The sequence below is a fragment of the Falco punctatus genome (genome assembly GCF_963210335.1).
Source record: "Falco punctatus genome assembly, chromosome: 15".
Taxonomy (NCBI): Eukaryota; Metazoa; Chordata; class Aves; order Falconiformes; family Falconidae; genus Falco; species Falco punctatus.
The window spans coordinates 8,162,829-8,183,311 of NC_137595.1; the positions used below are offsets into that span (position 1 = coordinate 8,162,829).

At 45.1% G+C, this 20,483-nt stretch overlaps 1 long non-coding RNA gene across 1 annotated transcript in view; it reads right to left on the reverse strand.

Moving 5' to 3' along the window:
- The window catches only part of LOC308054015, an 83,902-nt gene that overhangs the window by 14,907 nt on the left and 48,512 nt on the right, over positions 1–20,483 (reverse strand). The window contains exon 2 of the long non-coding RNA XR_013923907.1: positions 528–2,223. This is a non-coding gene — a long non-coding RNA (uncharacterized lncRNA). The remainder of the gene's footprint in view (positions 1–527; positions 2,224–20,483) is intronic.

The following is a 20,483-nucleotide window of genomic DNA, read 5'->3' on the forward strand; positions in this document are numbered from 1 at the left end:
AATTCAAGTCCCTGCTTTGCAGATTTCCTGTGTGATGTCAGACGCGTCCCAGAGCCTCACTGGGTGTACAGGCAGAGCCAAGACTGGCCCGAATTTCAAGGAATGGTTATTATTGGGCTTGTGAGCATTTGTTTTGCCCAATGTGGGCTGTGGGGGCCTGCCAACGCATCTGCTGGCTGTATCCCATGGGCAAATGTTGCATATGGCACATTCTGATTTGGATAACTTAATGGCAAGGAATAGGTTTCTTTTCAAGTTACAGGATGGGCTTTTCAAGGCAACTTCTTTCCACCTAAGGCCCCCAGGCTCCCTTCAGAGAAGCATGGCACTAAGCACAGGGAGGGGGCAGATCCAAGGCAGAACTGCTGGGGGCTCGCAGCCATTCTTGAGCATCCCCAGCACAGTTCAGTTTTGCAGGCTGATGGCAGCCCATGTGTCCCATCTAGCAAGCATCCCTCCCTCTTTGCAAGCCCCCGGCCCACCTGGATGGCAAAACACAGTGCGCTCTGACCTCGTCTCATACGTACCTGCCTCCACAGTGACAATCTCTTTTCTGTTTGTTAGCTCCTTCATCATCACAGTTTTCTCTTTCCTTCTTTTAACTGTGCCTCACCACTGTCCCCTCTGCAGTGCTCGCATCCTGCTCCCACATCCCTCTCTGTTAGGAAGGACCCAGACTGCACATTTCTAGCCGAGGTCTGAGCACTAGGGCTCCAAACCCAGCCTCCTCGCCAGGGATCAAGCTGAACATTCCCTGCAGAGCATCGCCACCTGCAGCACAGCCCAGCCCGGCCACAGCTCGCCGGCTGCCCGGGAGGGATGCTGGCCCTAAAAGCTTCACAGGCTGGGGTACTTGATGGATGGAGCCCCTCACTGCTTTGGCCTCGGTAGCATCACACTGGAGACAAGAACAGTGATCTCATATTATAAATGCGATGACTCAACTGCTGAAGTTAACCCAGCCCCACGCTATTAGCGCAGTAGGTTTAACATCTCCACCAGCACCGTAATTGATGATGACAGCAGCGCTGCTTTTGTGTCCTCCAGCACCACAGGAGTAGTGAGAGACCCAAACTCCGCAGAAACTGTGTTTGAGGAGCTATTTCCATAGTGCAATTTAAAACTAAGCCCTGACTGTCAGTGCAGAGGGATCTGTCATGGATTTCTGCAAAAGAAAACCAGAGCTCTGCTCCAAGGAAACAGCAAAGCTACCTGGCATCACATGCTGACTACACTGCGTACCAAGTGACAGTGAGGAGTAAGGCCCCTGTTGGCTGCTTAACCTGATTTAGAGATCTGGTTTGTATTTAATCACTCTGTTAAAAGACAGAAGCACTAAGGACTGCAAGGGACCTCCTCTAGTGAATCTTTCCTCCGAACACCATCTCCTCCAGCCCTCCGGTGAGGTCAGCCCACTCCCGGAGGAGTGACAGAGACAAACTCCGTGGCTTACTAGAGCCAAGCCTCCTTCATCCACAGTACAAGCTGATCTCATGCACTACAACCACAGCCTCGTGGCCCCCAGCTTCTGTGTGGGTGGGAGAGGGAGCTGTGGGAGGTAACACTACAACTACCATAACAGCAATGTTCATAACTAGCACAGAATTTTAGCACTAGCACTAAAAAAAAAAAATAAAATAATAAAAAAAAATCTTTCCTCTCTCTAGAGTTTATGTGATGAGAAAATATCACAGTTGCATGTACTAAAACTCAAGATAAGTCCAAATGCAATCAGGTCTTATCTTTTGTTTGAATTATCTTTTGGTCACCTTGAGCTGGTTCAGAAATTGAACGGTTTGGGGATTTTTAATGGCAGGAAAAGAGAAACAGGTTTCATTAAAAGCCCACAGCAAAGCCACATTTTTTTTGTATTTAAAACTCCCATATCTTTATTTTTTAAAATAACTTTTCCAAAAATTACTCTTCCGTAAGTAAAGTCTTGGGGGTTTTGGTTTTGTTTTGTTGTTGTTTCTTTTTTTATTTTGTATCAATCACTGCCTTGTTGTATTGGTGGGATCAAAATCTAGTGTTTCATCTCTGCTTTAAGACAGTGGTCTGATACCCGGAGAAAGGCTCTTTTTACAGAAGGAGCCCCGCTGTCTGTACTCAGGGAGGTACAGATGGAACCTCCCTGCCTGCCCATGGAGTAACACCACCACGCGCAAAGCTCCTGATTTTCCTGGCCATCAGCATCTCCTGGGGCTTTTCCCACATCATATTTTTCTGAAATTGAACAATGTAAATAGGAAAAAATAAGCATAAGCACCAGCATAAGCAAACAGGCATACTGTTTGCAGACCTATATAACAGCCCAAAGCATCATGCTATAAATCAGTGACTTTGTGGTGACAGTGCACCATGCTGAACTGCCAAGAGCACCTCACAGGACCTAACAAATAGTAGCCTGGATTTATCTGGTGCTCAGTAAGCTAAACATGCAACTTTACTACTCACAGAGTGAGCACCTGGTCTCAGTCACCACCATGCACATCATATGGACAACCCTGCTGCAGTCCAGCAGAGTCCTCTACCAAAGGCTACTTAAGATGCTAAAATATGATCCTGAGAGTGGAGGGATGAAGAGCACTCGGAAAGCAAGGAGCAGAATTAAACTGTCAGCTTTCCTCAGAGAGAGGAGCCACAAGGTTCCCTACACGATCATCTGCTGTTCAATGTATTTCCTGAGGGGTTGGGAGAAGAGAGCAATGAGCAGCAAGGCAGCAACACTTGCAGGTACCACTGGTGTCCATATTAGTCCAGATCTTTGCTCTGCTTGAGGTGGCTTGGTCCACTGGAGTAAAACTGGCTACCCAAAACACCACCCACTTCCCTGGTACTGCCAGCAAAGCCCATTTCTGTGAGCTGTGTGCCACCCTCCTCAGGGGAGAGAGAAAGCCACAGCAGGGCTGAGAGTATGTACCATAAAAGCAGGGACCAGAGCTTCAAACACCTGGATTTTAGTATTTAATACTTAAAAAGCTGTAAAGGAGGGGTTTTTTCATTCTATTCTTTAAGAAAAAAATTAACCAAACAACCTTTAGGAAAAGGTTTCCTCTACCTCTTCCATATATTATCTTATAAACCCCTACACACATTCACACAAACGTATTTCTCTAACTTAAGCTCCTTAAGACATTGCTTAAGAGGAAAAAATCCACACAAGTAAAATAGTTACATTCATACATTAAATATGATGAAACACAAAGCACATATGAGATGCCTGTGAAATATTTATGTGCACATTTATTTTCTTGTAAATACTTTCTCCATTAAGATTCTGGCTTGATCCTTTTATAAGATGCACTTTTGTCTGCAAAGTGCAGCCAGTGGAGAATGGCAAATATAATTTTTCTCTCAGTTAAGAGGATGACAATGATGCCCAATACATCAATGAAATTTCAGTCTGTGTTAGCATCACTGATGGAACAGGAAATTGGATTTCACTGGCTAATCCACTGTTAATGATTTCACTTCATAAATACACTTAGTCTTCATTATAACTTCTTGCTGTTGGAAATAGTTTAAGCTTTGGGAAAAACATTCTTGGAAGAATCAATTATCAGCATGGCATCTTCTAATATTTTGATTTATTGATTTTTCACAGGTAAGAGACCTCGAACCCAGGCTTGGCTGGAAGAGGTCGAACAAGTGCCACTGCCTCAGCCTCCTGGTAGCAAACAAGGCAAGTTTTCATAGGTTTAAATCACATGTACGGGAAGGGCCCAGTGCACTGCAATTTCACGGAATGGGAGCTTTTGATTATCTTCATTAGTTCTGAACAGCGCGAGTTCAGGCAGCACCACAAGCTCCTCATAGCAATGTGGTCTTGAAGCAAAACCCTCATGCCAGGGACCTGTGCCAGCAGGACACAGGTGACAATGTGATACCATAGCATAGATGTATCTAGACATGGGTTATTAATCTTCCCTGGCTCTAACTTCAAGGTCTCTGCTCCTGTTCTTCTTCTCAAATGTTGTGCAGGTTGACAAGATCTTTTACAGCAGTAAGTTCCGCACATCTGCTTGGAGCTACATTTTAAACAGACATATGTTAAACAGGAGGTGATAAATAAGAGGGTGTCTGAGCAATGGGTCAAGATCTCACCACACTTCCCAGTAAACCATAATAATGGTCCTATTCCTCCCTACTTCTCCATCTTAACAGTCTGTCAGATATCCACAGCAGTAAAGCAGTGTCTCTTCTAAGTCATGGAGGGGAGGTCCTTAAAGGGCTGGTATCTCCCTGGAAGAGTTAGCCACTTCTAACGTGAGCCTGAGTGTAAGTTCCTCTAGTCAACCAAAAAAAGAAAGTAGCAGGGCAAGGGGAGAGATCTAATCTAATAAATTAAACAAGATAACCAAGGATGCAAATGTGTTGGTGATGAGAGTGCATATTAAATAGCCAGACAAAAATTTAAGGTAAGTTCAATACTAGGTGGGAAATGAATTGCCCAGGAATACGGTTTATAAACAAGTATTGGCCCCTAAGGCTTTGCTCTGGTCAGAGCCTGTTGAGACCCTCTGGGGTTTGCACTGGTTCCAGTAAGAATAAGGCTCCATGCTGGAAATGCTTGAAGGCAAAGGTAAGTAATATATAACACAGTATTTCCAAGCACAAAAAGTTTCACATTTCCTACCGGGCTCCACAGGACATTTTTCAGTATTATGCATTACTTGAATTTCAGAATGATTCAAGTAAATACATCACAAATAGCAAAGGAAATGTGTTTCAATAACACAGGTGTCCACATGAATATATGCATGAATGCTGGCACATATTTTTATTTTGCTAAGAATTGAGAAGTTGCCCTCTGGCACCTCTTATTGCTGTTTGCTGTAAATCTCAGATGAAAATGCAAACAGGAAAGGACACAAAACTCATTGGTAGTCCTGAAGAAATACTGCATCAGCCCAAAAGGCTGAGATTACCAAAATTACGCCAATAATCAAAAAGCAGCTGGACAGCCTGAAATTCTGGAGTGCCATTCAATCTGGACATCCCAGGTAGAGACAACTCACACAGAGTTATCCAACTAAATGCACTGTATTTGTTAAGTTTAATCTACACATGCTCCATGTTTCCCCATCTCAACCACCGTCCTCTTAGTCTCTCTTCTTCTCCCTGTCATCGTACACATTTCCTTCCTTCTCAGCCACTCTCAACCTAACAGAGAGTGAGCTGCAATGTTTGCAGGCCACATCCATATGATATGTTCATTTTTGTCTTCTGTGCTGGCTGCTCCCTGCATTAAAGGTATTTTGCTCTAGATGGATCTCTGATTTGCTTCTTTCAACACTCCCGGTATTGTGTTTGCATTTATTACACAGAATATAGTACCAGAGAGAGGGAACAGGATGTTATTTTAAAAACAACTTAATGGCCAAACTGTTTATTTGAAGATTCAGGAAGAAGCAGAGGTCTAAGTTTTCCCAAAGAACATCCAATGCTCCAGTTATAAAACAGCACCTGAATTCCCCATGGAAACATTGATCTAATAGGAATATCTGTGTCAAAGAGGCCACCAAATACACACAACTTCACATTCAGTCCAATTTCAGTCCCTTGGAACTGGGAATCCTGGATGCTGAATCGTTCTGCCAAAAACCACTTCCCTTTCATCAGATGAATGACTGTACTTGATCACATTTAATTCTTGTTTGACAATTTGCTGTTCAGCATAACTTCCACAATGCTACCAGTGGCCCAAGAGATTCTGTATGTGCCTGAGCAGTTGTCATGGCTTTTTCCTCTTACAAAAATTTTACCTTTACTGGAATAGAATAGAGTCTAGTAACCAGCTTTAATTCACAAACACTTGCAAACAAACTGATGTTTGCTCTACCTGCACTCCAGGCTTGCAATGTGCTCCTTTGGGTGGTGTTTCCACTGACACAGCCAGGGGTTAAGTGGTAGACAAAGAGGGCAAGTCCTTAGCAACACTTTCTACGTCCATCCTGAACTGTAATGAAGATGCAGTGTGAACAGTATGGAAGAAGATGAGACAAAAAGAGATCTGAAATAGCTTAAAACAAACATGATTTTTACTACAAACCACAGATTTTGGCCACAAACAGCACTGAAATACCAGGTTCCTTGAGGTATCAAACCACAGCTAAAAATCTCTGAAGCTGTATGTGTAAAACAGCCTCATTACTTGCATTTTGTTTTCTGATCTGTTTTACAGCTATTAGCTCCTCTGGCAGTGATATTTGCTCAGATTAATTTTCCAGCAACAAAAAGCTAATGTGCTCTCTCCCCTCCGCAGGTGGTCAACCACAGCTCCCAGGTCACGACTGCCTCTACTCTGCTGCAGAGAATTGTGCTATAATGAAGAAAAGCCTTTCTCTGCAAAGATACAGCAAAGGAAACACTCAGGAAGCTTTACCAAATCACACAAACTTCCAAATCTTCTGTTAAAAAACTTTTCTACAAGGCTGCTATTCATTAAGTAACTTGCTCTGCTTGCACTACAGAGTAGACATTCTCCTTGTCCAAGCACTACATTTCTTTAAGATGAAACCATTAGTATCCACACCTATTACCCACCTTACCTACCCTCCCAGAGCTACTCAGGGAGCAGGCTTCACCCAAGCAAGGTTCCCACAATCACCAAAGGTCCTGAAACCTCTCCAAGCTGACCCCAAACTGGACCAAGCCACTGAGCTCTTACAGCTGGTGGTACAAGCAAACAGACCCCACTCACTGCTGCTCTACCAGAGGCAAAGCTCCTACCTCAGGCTACATATATCCCTTATCCCATTTTGGCCTAAATGAGCTCATTAGCTTAATCAGCATCCTCTGCTAATCCAGCCCATTTTAACGGAAAAGGATTGGAAGTGATGGCAAGTGCAGGGTGAGAACTGCTGCAGGGAGGTGGCTGGAACAGGGTCCGTTAAGCAGGTCTAAGTAAAAAGCCTGTAGAAATGGGTAAAGTGGAGAGAACTACATAAAGCCTGAGTACTGTGAGACAGTGCTACTACCAACACAAGCATCGTGCTGCATCAGAAAGGCAGGATTGATTTATTTAAGGGTTTTAGTAAGTTAACTTTTTCCCCGCAGAGGAGCGGCTCTGTGTGAAACAGGAATTTTCTGTGTGGCCGCATCTCCCGGCACACACAGCGCCAGCCAGGACTGCTCCTTTGATCCCGGCATGGGCAGGGGTGCGAGTGCGGCTGCAGAGGGTGTCCGTGGGAAGGGAGCATGGAGACAATACCAAGCAGCAAAGATCTGCACAAACAATTTAGCTGTAGTTCAAACATCTCATTAATTTAATTTATAGGGAAAAGCTGTCAGCGTTAATTGTAGTTAAACACTGAACCACAGGTGAACCTTGTGCCTCTGAAAACTGGGAAGAGAAAAGCTCCGCGTTTTTCTCATCTAGCCCTCTGTGGCCTTATTAACCCATGCCAGAAAGGTGGGAGAAAGCCAGCACAATAACTTCTTGAGAAGCACAGGGCTTTTCTAGGCAGTACCGCATCTGTGAGCTATGTATTTGTAGCAGAAACATAATAGCAGCTGTGTTTCCATAATGCCATAGATTGTGAAAAATCAAAGCAGCTGCAGCTGAAGGATGGAAGATGCTGTCCCTGTGTTGACTGGGGTACCAGCTTTCTGCTACGTACAGCACTTGCACCTTGTAGTTTTTCCAGTTTATTCTTCACACGTAAGATCCATCGGTTTGTAATTGCGGCACAGGTGGCATTACAGAAGCTTTAACACCTACTGTACTGCCCTGTTAAACTCCTCGCATCTGTATATATATATTTTGATGGGCTTGGAGTGAGGGCTACATTTTTATTTCTCCACTTGCTAAGTGAGAGACAAGATATTGCCCAACTAAATGTTTCCCAGGCTTGTGTTTGACTAAGAGAAGGTTAACAAGCAGTTCCTGAAGAGAACGAGCCACACACAAGCTCTTACTGGAAAGCTGCCTGTGGCCATGACTGGGTGTGCTGGAGACTCAAGTACTTCTCCCTCCAAGCAGCTCTTGCTCAAACTTCCAGCAGTCTGGGTACAGCCCTCACTTGCAGATTTAGGTTCCTCAAGTCACCCACTGGAAAAAAGTGTGAACCTGGCTAGGAGATACTAACAATAAATATGCCATAAAAGCACTCCTCCAGGACAAAGCTCCTTTGCCAAGGCAGGGCCAGCAGGCAAACACCCTCTGGGACCAAACCAGGAAGGATGCAGCATGCCACCTCTTGCCTGGGTAGGCTGTTAATGCCAGGGCACTGCCAGTGCAGTGATTTCTGTGGCTGCCTCCACTCCCTGATTCATTTTGGGCAAACCAGCTGGAGCACAACCCCATCTGCAAACAGCTGTCCTGGTGCAAGGTGTGCACGCCCCTGTGATGTGACAAAAATCTTCTTAAAGGTTTCAAGGAGGCATGGCCTTTTCTCTGAGTTTGTGCATGTCTTGCCTTTGGAGGCAAGGAAAAAATCCAACATATTTCTCAAAAGCACCTGTTAAGTCCTGCCAGGTACAGCCAGGCACTACACTTGCATAACCAACCTCTTGCAGGTGAAAGGCAAGCCCTGGCACCAGCACTGGGGCAATGGCATGGTGTACCCTCCCTGCTCACTCATGCTTCTCCCCTGCCAGGGTCCTGCCAGCTCATACACCAAGTATTGAATGCAATATTCCCCCTACACTGGTGCATAAAATCTCCTTCTGTATTTCAGCTGTACATGTTTTTCACATCTTCCTCACTCGGTGCTTTGTTTTAAGAGCGCATCCTCCACAGTAATTTCATAGGTTTCTATTCCTAGCTTCAGGAGAGGGAAGGGAGAATCTAATAATATTGATGAATAACCAAGCTGCTGCTAAGAAGTCTGCCTTTTCTTTTATTTAAAAAATACCTGCTAGAAAAAGTAAAAAGGATGTGTCACTGCAGACTGTAACAAATGCAGTAAGTGATAGATTAGGGTCCACATTCCCAGGCACATCGTCGACATCAGGGGAAAAAAACGTAGTATAGTATCTTCAAAGAACAGGGACAGTCTAGAAAACAGATCACAACTGACACCCTGAAAGGTGAACTCCGTTGAAAAGCACATTTGGCTTTTACTTTCCTTTGAACAAACACCCACCCATTTCCTGGGTTATCTCACTTACTGAGATCCATTTACCAAAGTATATCAGAATAAACAATGCTGGCAAGATGAGGCTTGCAATGACTTTTGGGCTGGTTGGCACGTGTCTTTTCCACATGATTCATGCTTACAACTGAGCCTTCCTGTTGGAAAACAGTCCAACACCTGCCCAAACTGCAATAAGCCAACTTACATGCAGACCCAGGCTACTCAGCATAATGGGTTTGCAAAGAATCGCTTTAAAGCAACAGGGAGCCTGATGAAACAGCGATGGAGGGGAACAGCTGCTCAAAGGGATGTCATCAGAGTTCATGTAGAAAGAGGGGGAAAAAGCAGTAACTAAGTAAAATCGTAGCTGATACCTTTAGGGTGAACATACAGCTGTTTCTTTATTATCTCCAGCAGCAAGACTCAGGGCTTAGACTAAAGCAGGCAGATAAAGGCAATAAAACAGGTCACTGTAGTCTTGACAAAATACACTGATCGATTTGTAAGTGCAGGGAACAGAACGATCTGGAGAAGCGGGCCCCTGTGCTCCATTTGCCCACCCCAGAGCACTGCTGAGCCTCCCCAGCACAAAGCAGTAGTGCTGTGGCTCTTTTGCACCAGCTCTTTTCCCTAAAGGAGCTGTCTCATGTTTGGCAGGAGCAACAGTAACATCTTCCATGAATTTAGACAGGCACAAGGCAGCCGATGTAAGAGCTAACAGACTGGTTTCCCCTATAAGTGCCAGGAGGCATAATTAACAAGGGAAATGAAGAAAGTAGAGACTCCAGATTTTTAAAAAATTATTACTGCATTTCTATTAAATAATCCTCCTCAGTCCTAAGTGAAGGGAAACTGCCCATCCACAAAGCACCTCCTCAGTACCCAGGACTGTTGCACACCAGCATAACCAGGAGTTTGCTGCGCATGCGCTTCGCAGATGCGTATTTTTTGCCCTGGGCTAATGGGAGCTCTTTTGGCCCTCACAGCTGATGCTGCTGGGCCAGAAGTGCTCATTTCACACTCTGTTATCCAGCCAGGGAAGAATCCTGATGCTGCCTTTCACTGCTTTCACGTTGATTTTATGTCCTTATCACAAACCACGAGAAATTTTCTGCACGAGGCAGAGAGAAGTTTTCTTAAGGTGGAAGAAATGTTAAGGGGAAAGAAACAATTAACACAAGATGAACAGCAGTATTAAAGTTTGAAAAAAGACTGGGGAAAATCCAGGTGCTCTAGTAAAGCTGTGTCTCCTGAGGAAGAGCTGACAGAGCCATCTACCGCTGCTGGAGCTCAGTGGCCCCACAGCCCCGTCTGCATGAGAGCGGGGACCACAGCCCACTTTGGATCCCAGCTGCCTGCAAAAGAAAGCATGGGAGCATCTTCCCAACATGAATTACGTTATTAGGTCTATTACTTTGTAATGTCAAGGGGAAAGATTAAAAAAAAAATTCAGTGGCACAAAGGAAAGAATAAGAGGCTGATAAATAATACATAAAACAAGAAGCAGATATTTCTCGTAGCCTTTTAAAATAACTCTTACATGGGTATAATATACCATAAATATCAAAGCTGCAGTGCAGCCCTTATATGACAAGTCACAGACTAGTTAGAAAACAATTTCTGAGATCTGAATCATGGCCACTTAGCTATTCACTTTTATTGGGGGGGGGGGGGGGGGGGATCTGAAGAAAGAAAAATTAATAGCACCTCTCAGCAGAAAGTTATTTCTAGTCTTCTACTTTGCAAAGGGAACTGTCATTTCATTATTTTGGTGGGTGTAATGGCACATGCTGTACCGACCATATGCAATCAGAGAATTAAATGCTGGCTCAGATATAAAGACATAATGAGATACACACATTTTTTTAATGAGAAAAATGATTGAAAATAAAACCCAGTACAGTGCAAAACACAGATGTCTCCAGCATTATAAAACTTTCTGGAAATGTAGATGCTAAGTTGCCATTGTTGCAATTGCTTAAGACTCTTATCTGCACATTGCCACTTTTAACTTCTTCCCAAAAAAAACTGTGTCTAAGATGCGTGGCACACATTCAGCTGGCCAAGTCATTGCCAGTTGCGAACTGGTGAAACTAACCTGGGAGAATCTGCTTGTGACATTGAAGACCTGTGATATGCGTTGGTTTGGGGTGCGTCCCCATGCAAAGAGGGATCTGACTACCTAAGGAGATTAGAGGCCTTTCTTATCAGGGGGGGGCTTATAGATGCAGAGATGCTATCCCCAAGTGCTCCCGACCGGTTACGTGAATCCAAATTCGATTAGAGAGACACATTAGACACAGCCCTGACATCCATGCAGGGAACCTCCTGCCCTTGACAGTGTTCCCTGGCTGATAAGGGGTGATCCAACAGGAGTCGGCAGGCAAGAGCTGTACTCTCAGCTTCCACGGTGCCACCGCCCTCCTCTGCCTCAGCATTCCCACCTGCAAAATGGGCAGTAGGTGGTCCTTCACCACTGGGTGAAAAGCTCTGCTGAAGTGGCGAGTGCTAGCAATAGTCTCTACCACTGATTTTCGTTAAGTGGATGGACCACTCACATCCTCTTCTACAGGGTATATACCTCCTTCATCCTCTCTCCCTTCTCTGTGCTGTGCAGCCTTCCACCAGCCTCTCCTTAACCCGCGGGAAATTCCTGCCCACAGCTCTCCTCCGTGGTTCCCACCTTGCACAGCCACCAAGGTTACCCTGGAGCTCACTTTGCGTCTGATGGCTGAAATGGGAAGAGGTAAGCAGGGCATCAGGGAGGAAGAGCAAAGACAAGCAGGCACTTACTGCACTTAGCAGCGGGTGGGGGCTTCGCGGCCGTGCCAGCAGCACAAGCTGATAAAACCCAGGGAGAGAACGTGCTGTTCTCTCCGGCGCTCACAGCACACATGGGGATTGATCCGTCTGTGTAACATGGAGCTGAGCAGTGGCTGCTCCAGCCCAGGCACACGTCACCAACAGCAGCTGGTACAAAGAGCTTCTTTCCAAATCCATTGCTTTAAGAGCATCTGGAGACTGATGCTACAAAGGCTCCCCTTCTTCATGAACACTTTGTTTGTCATTTTTCTCTCAAAACCATGTTATCTTACTGTCATTTTGGTGAAGGATACTAAAAATACATATTCTGTCCTTTTTTATTAGGATGGAAAGGAAATACAATGGTGTTTATTGTTGACTGAAGAACTCTAATTTTTTAGCTCCTAATAAAATCTTACCGCTTCAAAGTGATCCCGGGAGGGGTGTGTATTGGAGGAGTCTGAACTCATCTCTGGCTGACACTGGCTGTGCCTAGCTATCATGAGCCACATGTGGTTTCAAAGTGCCTCTGATAGCAGTCTCCAGGACAATGTAATCCATAAGTTTACATTAAATATTTATACAGCACTACTTTGTGCTCTTCTTGGTTTAAATGGTCTTTGAAATTCATCAAAATGTATTAGCAAAGTTCATTACTTAACATTGCTGGTACCATTTAGTATGAATGCTCTGCTAAACAAACAAGCCTGTCTGCATAGGCCACCTTACGGGAGCAAATGGCAAAATCCTGCCTTGGCTTATGCCAGCCTCAAGGAGAACGGGGAGCATTAAGCAGACTTGGGAGCTGTGATCAAATCAGCACACTAATTCCAGGCAGGAGTACATTTTTTTAGAAATTCAATAGGGAGAAGGGCAAGTGCAGTTCCCAAGGAGGACAAACACTGTTCTGGCAGACTGAAGTGTATTTTTTTTCCAGAAAACTCACGGTTTTTCAAATGAAATAAAGGCTTTTAAAATCCATAGTATGAAAATTCCCAACTAAAATGGAAGGAAAGTGTTAGAAGTTAAAACTTCACAACACAGTCAGAAATGGCATTTGGGTTTGTTGGTCTGAGTTGAAATGAAAAAGAGCACAAGACATTTTGTCAGCTCCAACACATTTTGCAGATTTACAGTTTCAATATAAACACTATTGTATAAGACAGAAAGCTTTGATTTCAATCTAGAGTAATCTCGTTGTCTCTCACAGACACAAACGTCACTAGGAACAGAAGGTGGACCACCATCTCCCATGACAATAGTGTCATTTAAAACTGAGAAATTCATTGGGTAGGAAAACTAGGGAAACATGAGCAAACTCTAATACTCCTGGAGGACCTGCAGGAAGAGGAAAAAAACTGCACCAGTGTTGACAGAGCCATTTGGAAAAGTGAAGACAGATGTCTCCAGAAAGATCTACCAAGTTTAAGCAACATTTTTTTCCACAGAACGTTCTTCAGTCCATTTTCCCAGTAGCATCAACTGAAAATTCCTAAAAAGAAATTCTGAAATGACAGAGAACTGCATCAAAAGCCAAACTAAATCAAGGAAAAAGAGAAAAGACCTGTGAAGTAGGCAGGTACCAGCACAGTGAGAAGTTACCAGTGAATGATCTTGCTGTGTAAATCTGGAACACACAGTCCAAAGCAATGGCAAGGCAAGGACTGACTCAGTTACAGCTGCCTTTCAGCAAGAAGCAGATGCCAAACAGTTGGACCAAACAGCAAGGAAACGTTGCTAGGACATTGCATTAAGGGCCAGGCGCCAGATGTTGGGCTATACGCTGGCTTGGAAGAGGTTAGGACTGCCAAGAAGAGAAGCTGCTTTTCCTTGTGTTACTCCCTGTGAGTGTGAAGAAAACAGATTTTGACGTTTCAGCTGCAAATACCCACTTTCGGCCTCTGCTCTTCCAAAGGGGAGCAACAAGTAGTTTGGAAAACCAAAAAATCAAATGGACAAAAATAAAAAATTTAGAGCTAGTTTCATGTAGGCTAGCTAGTTCAGTTCAATAGAGTCCCTTGTCTCTTCTACATGTTATTTGCTCTAGCGTGTATGTAATTATCTGTATCAGAAGATGAACATGTGTTGTTGACTTTATTACTCTAATTAGTATTAGTTTTCCCCACTGATTTTTATCTTGTTCTTTACATCTGCTAGGATTCACTTTTAGGGCTCACACCACAGAGGACGGTCCCCATCACCCCAGGGTGCTCTCTGTACTGTAATGGAGTCAGCAGCAACTCTCAGCCGAGGTTTTCTTGATGGAGCTTTCAATGGCTTGGAATAATTCCCCATCAGTCTGGATTTATACATTGCTGTAATCACGCACATTTAATGAGGCTGAAAACTAAAGTAGAAAGTTAAAATGCTTGGAAGTTTTTTCAAAATCCAATTAGACGTCATTAAAATATTTATATACTGGGTGCAGACTTTTCCAGAGGGCTCTCTTTTACAAATAACTATAACACTAGGTGTGGGTCACAGCAGAATCTATTCCATTAATTGCTTTTGGAGGGTTTTAGCATTGCCATATTTTCAAATTAGCAGAAAATTAAAAAAGAAAAGGGTTAACTCAGAATGAAAAGGGTAGCACCCAGACACCCAGACAGCTACCATTCCTAGCATCTAACAAGCTGGAGCAGAGGAAAAAGCAGATTCAGAGTAACATGAGGACCAAGTGCCACCTCGTGGATCCACAGGCACCACACAGGAACGTCACAGCAAGGCCCCAGACAGGATTTAGAAGCCAGATACAGGATGGATTTGTATGCTGTAGGCATAGTTACTAGCATCAAAAGAAATCACTTCGTTGAAATCACTGACATGCTCTTCCTCGAGAAGACTGCAAGATTTACAGTTACCCTATTACTCTGGCTCCTGCAAGAAGTCCATAAAACTTTTACCACGCAGTTCTTGCATCACAGCCATAAACTCAGACTGTTTTATCTCAGACGGCACTGGGCACTGACTGCAAAGCCGTGCAGAAGCTGCTGTTGTACAGCTGGGAGCGTTCACCCTCCCAGGGTTACGCAGAGCCCGTACCGCAGCCCAGGGCTGCAGGAGTGATTTGCCAGTCTCTCCTCCGAGAAGTCAGAGTTTCTCCCCCTACATTGGTCCCTGAGATAAGCTTTCAATGCACACGTGGTCCTTCTGCTCTTACCACTCCATCTCATAATTTTAAAAATCTGTGATACAGTGCTCGGTGGAGGGGTAACACCAGATCCGTGGTACCTCAGAGACAGGTGAACTGTTGCTGAGAAACTTGCTGACTGCTCAGTGATGCCAGACTAACTACCTGATTGCTTTGCTAAAGGGACCACACTCTACCGTACTGTAAAATTCTCAGGGCTAGGAGAAGAAACACCTGAAATTAGTTTTTTCCACTTTTCAAAGCTACCAACAGTCATGGTAAAAAAAACAAACAAACAAACAAACAACAAAAAAAACCCCCCACACACACACAAACCAAACACAAAAAAAACCCACACACACAAAAAAAAGGAAAAAATATCTGCTGATGGCTGAGAAGAGCCAAAAGTTACTCCAAACAAAATATTTTTGTTGGAACCCTTTCCTGTGCCTCTTTCCCACAACAAAGACAGCAAGGTAGAGGCTAACAGTGGAGGCCTTATGCCTCATGTCTTCTGCTTATTTTGCAGAAGCAGATGCCTCCTTCTCAGAGGACTTCTGCAACCTGCCTCCCTCCAAGATCCAGCAGTTCCCAGCAACCCTGTGGATTGATTAGAGTTTCGCAGCACTGTGCAAGGTGAGACTACACATGAACAACATGGCAGCTGAGTGTACATTTATCCAACAAGGAGGAATTCACAACTTTCTCTTTTGTTCATTTGCCCATTATTATTTTACCTTACGTTCCCCGCTCCAGTTTTTGTAGTGGCCTGAGGATGGCACGAAATTCCTCAGGAGATGGTTAAGAACCAAATCCACAAAGCAGCTACTCCAGCTGAGGAAAAAGGAATTTAGGAGTAGGTCAAGAGTCCTATCCTCATTCTGTCCAAGGAGGAAAGGCCAGGCCAGATATCCCTCATGGCTTCAAATTTTTATTAACAGCCCTCTGGCAATTGCCTGAGTATAGATTCAATCCGTTTTTTTCTGATAAAGCTTCAAAGAAGAGATTGTACTAAAGGGAATGAAAATAAGGTCCCAGCTGACGTCCAGCCTGTTTTCCCCAGCCATGCCACACGAGCCACACACTTAACAAGTCAGCTCTGTGGTTCTCCCTCCCTCCCGAGCAGGACCAGCTTCTCTGCTGTGCCACAGGCACATCATGATCTCTCCATACCCAAACCCTTTCCTTCATGATGTGGATTAGAGCTGTTCTTAAAACCACAGTTACCTTGAACTTGCAAGATAGCAAAGGGATAAATAATTTAAAACTTGGGAAAGTGTCCTTCTAGATTAATGTTAGGGCTGAAAATAGTGCTTCTCTCCAACTCACTAGATGACTATTACAACGTTCAGTCCAGTTTAATGGAGTGATATTCCAGTTACGTGAAGTTTCTCGGAAAGAAATGTACTATCCATCACCCACTTTCTCCTCCATTTATCTGTAATGGAGAAGATTACTTTAAAAATACCTTTGGTAGACTGGCATGCAAGTCATCTCTCTTGGCTAACTTTTGAGAGACGTATTGTGATGATAAACATAAAGCCATCCACTTTGAAAGCAAAGAAAGGTGACCTGTCTATTGATACGGAGGAATCAGACTGGGAAAGAGTCCAAGCAGAAACACAGAAGGGCTTTTAACCCAGATCAGTAAGTCCTCCCATTTCCTTCTCCAGAGATGGTCAAATCAGACAGGCCAGACTTGAGAAGTGAGCCAGCTGAGTGCCCTGGGGGGTGAGAGGTGAGCTGAAATGCTCCACAAGTGTCTGAGAGCCCCTGCACAGAGGCGTGGGCAAGCACAGGCACTGTTCGCCCCTCTCCCCTCCAACTGCCAAGGACAGCATTACAGGGTTTATGGCTTGTGGCATCTGCTCTTCCTGCCCACTCCTCTACTCACACCATTTTACCTCTGCCTCTAGGGCAGTTTAGGGAACTCTAGCTCTAAATTTCCCTGCTGACCCAAGCACCCCTATATATGTGTGTATCTCCTCTTCCTGGAGACCCCCAGCAGCACCAACCTCAAAAACACTTCAGGAGGTTTCACACCTCTCTGGGTGAACATTTTAGTCTCCGCTAAACAGCTCATCTTTCTTTCATGACAATAGTACAAGAACTGTCTCCCTGGATTTTTTCCTCTTGAATAAACAAGAGGAGTTCGAGACATGCACGCACTTGCAGGGCTACAGTGTTATTGGCATCATGGAGACATGATGGGATGACTTATGACTGGAGTGTTGGAATGGAAGGATACAAGCCCTTTAGGAAGGACAGGCAGGGGAGAAGAGGAGGGGGTGTCACCCTCTACATCAGCGACCAGCTGGAGCGCATGGAGCTCCACCTGGGGATGGGTGAGGATCTGACCAAGAGTTTATGGGTCAGGATTAAAAGGAGGGCAGGGACAGGTGACATTATAGTGGGGGTCTGTTCCAGGCCACCCGATCAGGAAGACCGAGTGGATGAGGGCCTCTATAGACAGAGGAGCTGCCTCACATTCACAGGCCCTGGTCCTCATAGGGAACTTCAACCACCCCAATATCTGTTGGAGGGACAGCAGGGCATAGGCAATCCAGGAGGTTCTTGGAATGCATGGCTAGTAGCTTCCTTCTCCAAGTGATAGAGGAGGCAATGAGGAGAGGCTGGTAGGGAATGTGAAGCTCAAGGGCAGCCTTGGCTGCAGTGCTCATGCAGAACTCCATTGGTGGAGTTCAAGATCCTTAGGGCAGCAAGGAGGGCACACAGCAAGATCACTACCCTGGACTTCAGGAGAGCTGCCTTTGGCTTTTTCAGGGATCTGTTTGGTAGAGTACCATGGAATAGACCCCTGGAGGGAAGAGGCATCCAGAAGTTAGTTAACATTCAAGGATCACCTCCTCCAAGCTCAGAAGCAATGCATCCCAACAACGAGGAAATTGGGCAAAAATGCCAGGAGGCCCCCATGGATGAGCAATGAGCTCCTGGACAAAATCAAGCACAACAAGGAAGCCTGCATGGGGTGAAAGCAAGGACAGGTAGCCTGGGAAGAATACAGAGAAACTGTCCAAGAAGCCAGGGATCAGGTTAGGAAAGCTGAAGTCCTGACAGAATTAAACTTGGTTAGGGACATCAAGGACAACAAGAAAAGTTTCTACAGATATGCCAGTGGTAAAAGGAATACCAGAGGAAATGTGGGCCCCCTCTGGAAGGAAGCAGGACGTGTGGTTACCCAGGACATGGGGAAGGCTGAAATACTCAATGATTTTTTCACCTCTGTCTTCACCAGCAAGTGCTGCAGCCACACCACCCAAGTCACAGAAGGCAAAGGCAGGGACTGGGAGAATGAAGAATTGATCGGGTTTGAGACCACCTAAGGAACCTGAAGATGCACCACAAGTCCATGGGACCTGATAAGATGCACAGACAGATCCTGAGGGAACCGGTGGATGAAGTGGCTAAGCCACTATCCATCACGTTTGAGAAGTCATGGCAGTCCAATGAAGTTCCTACAGACTGGAACAGGGGAAACATAACCCCCATTTTTAGAAAGGGAGATAAGGAAGACACAGGAAACCACAGAGGCTGGTAAGACTCACCTCTGTGCCCAGCAAGACCATGGAGCAGATCCTCCTGGAAACTGTGCTAAGGCACATGGAAAATAAGGTGACTGGTGACAGCCAGCATGGCTTCACTAAGGGCAAATCATGCCTGACCAATTTGGTGGCCTTCTACAACGGGGTTACAGCATTGGTGGATGAGGGAAGAGCAACTGAGGTCACCTGCCTGGACTTGTACAAAGCTTTTGACACTGTCCCACATGGCAACCTTGTCCCTAAACTGAAGAGACATGGATTTGATAGATGGACCACTTGGTGGGTAAGGAATTGGCTGGATGGTCACACTCAAAGAGTTTCAGTCAACATTCCCCTGCACGTCCCAAGTGGAGACAGCCCAGAGCATGCCCAGCCTACACCAACAGCATCTCAGAAAGCTTTTCCTGAAAAGGGAGGTCAAGGTGTCCCCATTAGCACCATTACCATGCTGGAAGAGCAACCTACTCAGCAGACGTCAGGAGAGGAAGGATGTCCCTGCTGCTCATGAGCTGAGGTCACACGGAAGGATGTCTCAAAGGTCAGTATTAGTTTAGTAAGGTAACACTTTTCTTCTGGAAAATAACTGCCGTTATAAAATAACACCTTGTTGGCGGTAAGCCAGTGGCACGGCTGGCAGGGCCCCAGGAACGCTGGGCCCTACCCCAGCCCCACAGTCCCCCTTTCCTGTTCAGTCTGGACACTTGCTTAACGAGATTTTCAGGCAGAGCTCGAACACGGGCGCCCGCACATGCAAACAGCCCCTTTGGGCACGAGGCTGGGCTGCAAGGGTAGTTACACCATCCAAACTGCACCGTTTGCTTCGTTACTGCAGAAGAGCATTAATATCTGAAACCAGTTGATCACCTTGCTTAACGAGACTCGTTTTTACAGGTATGGTTAAAAGTCATATTCCATGAGGAAATGAGATCACAGAGGAAAACATCCTTGTGTGAGATTTGCTGCCAGTGCAGGATGTATATATTGCTATAGGAAAGCGAGACCCATGGCTCCTTCCACGCCCAGGTAACCCATCCTGAGCAGAGGAGGGTTTGCACCATCTTCAGGGCTGGCCTAGGAAGGGAGAGAAATTTCACCATGTTTCAAAACTTGATCTAGACTGCCACCTACTAACATGCAGCTGAAATGACCAAAATTGTGCCAGGTTTCCAGAAAGAAAAACCGAACAGAAGCAGGAAAACAGCTAGAAGAATTGCACTTGTAAAAATGTTTAAAATGAAAAACATCTTTCCTTTTTCTGGATGTGAGGAGAAGGCTAGTCACACTGCCTCCACAGGGTGCAGACACTTTTCCTTGGCTGTATGGATAGCTCCCAACACCTGACTCAGACTCTGCTGATTTATTTTTTTTTCTTTCCATATATGAAAAGTCCACAAGTGCACCATGGTTTCCTAGAAGAGGCCATCTAAAATAGTTTGACACTTTGGGAAAGGTACCTGCGCTCCAGCAGCTGTGGCATTTAAGTTGTTTCTCTTCAGCTGTGATAAGCCACGTGGCCTTGCTCATTCCCAAACCAGGCGGGAGAAGGAAGCAGAAAGGTTTTACTGGTATAATGGAGACCCCAGCACTGCCTGCAGCCTCAGGTGTAGCCAGTAACCAGTGAATCTATTTGCTCAGGTGCTCTGGCAAACCAAACACTTTCAGTATCACTGATACACATCCCTCTTCCTCAAAGGTGTAAGTAACACCTTTTTGCCTAAGTGAATAGAAGGGCTTTACAGAGCAGAATTTACATAACCAGATAAAAGGCTGCCTTTAACATGAATCAATCACAAGTGCATTTTATTTGACATAGTGGATTAATGCACGTCAGAGCTCAGCACATCGGCACAGGAAGGAACAGCAAGGAACCACTCCAATTAGGCTGATTTTCAGATGGATCTCTACAAA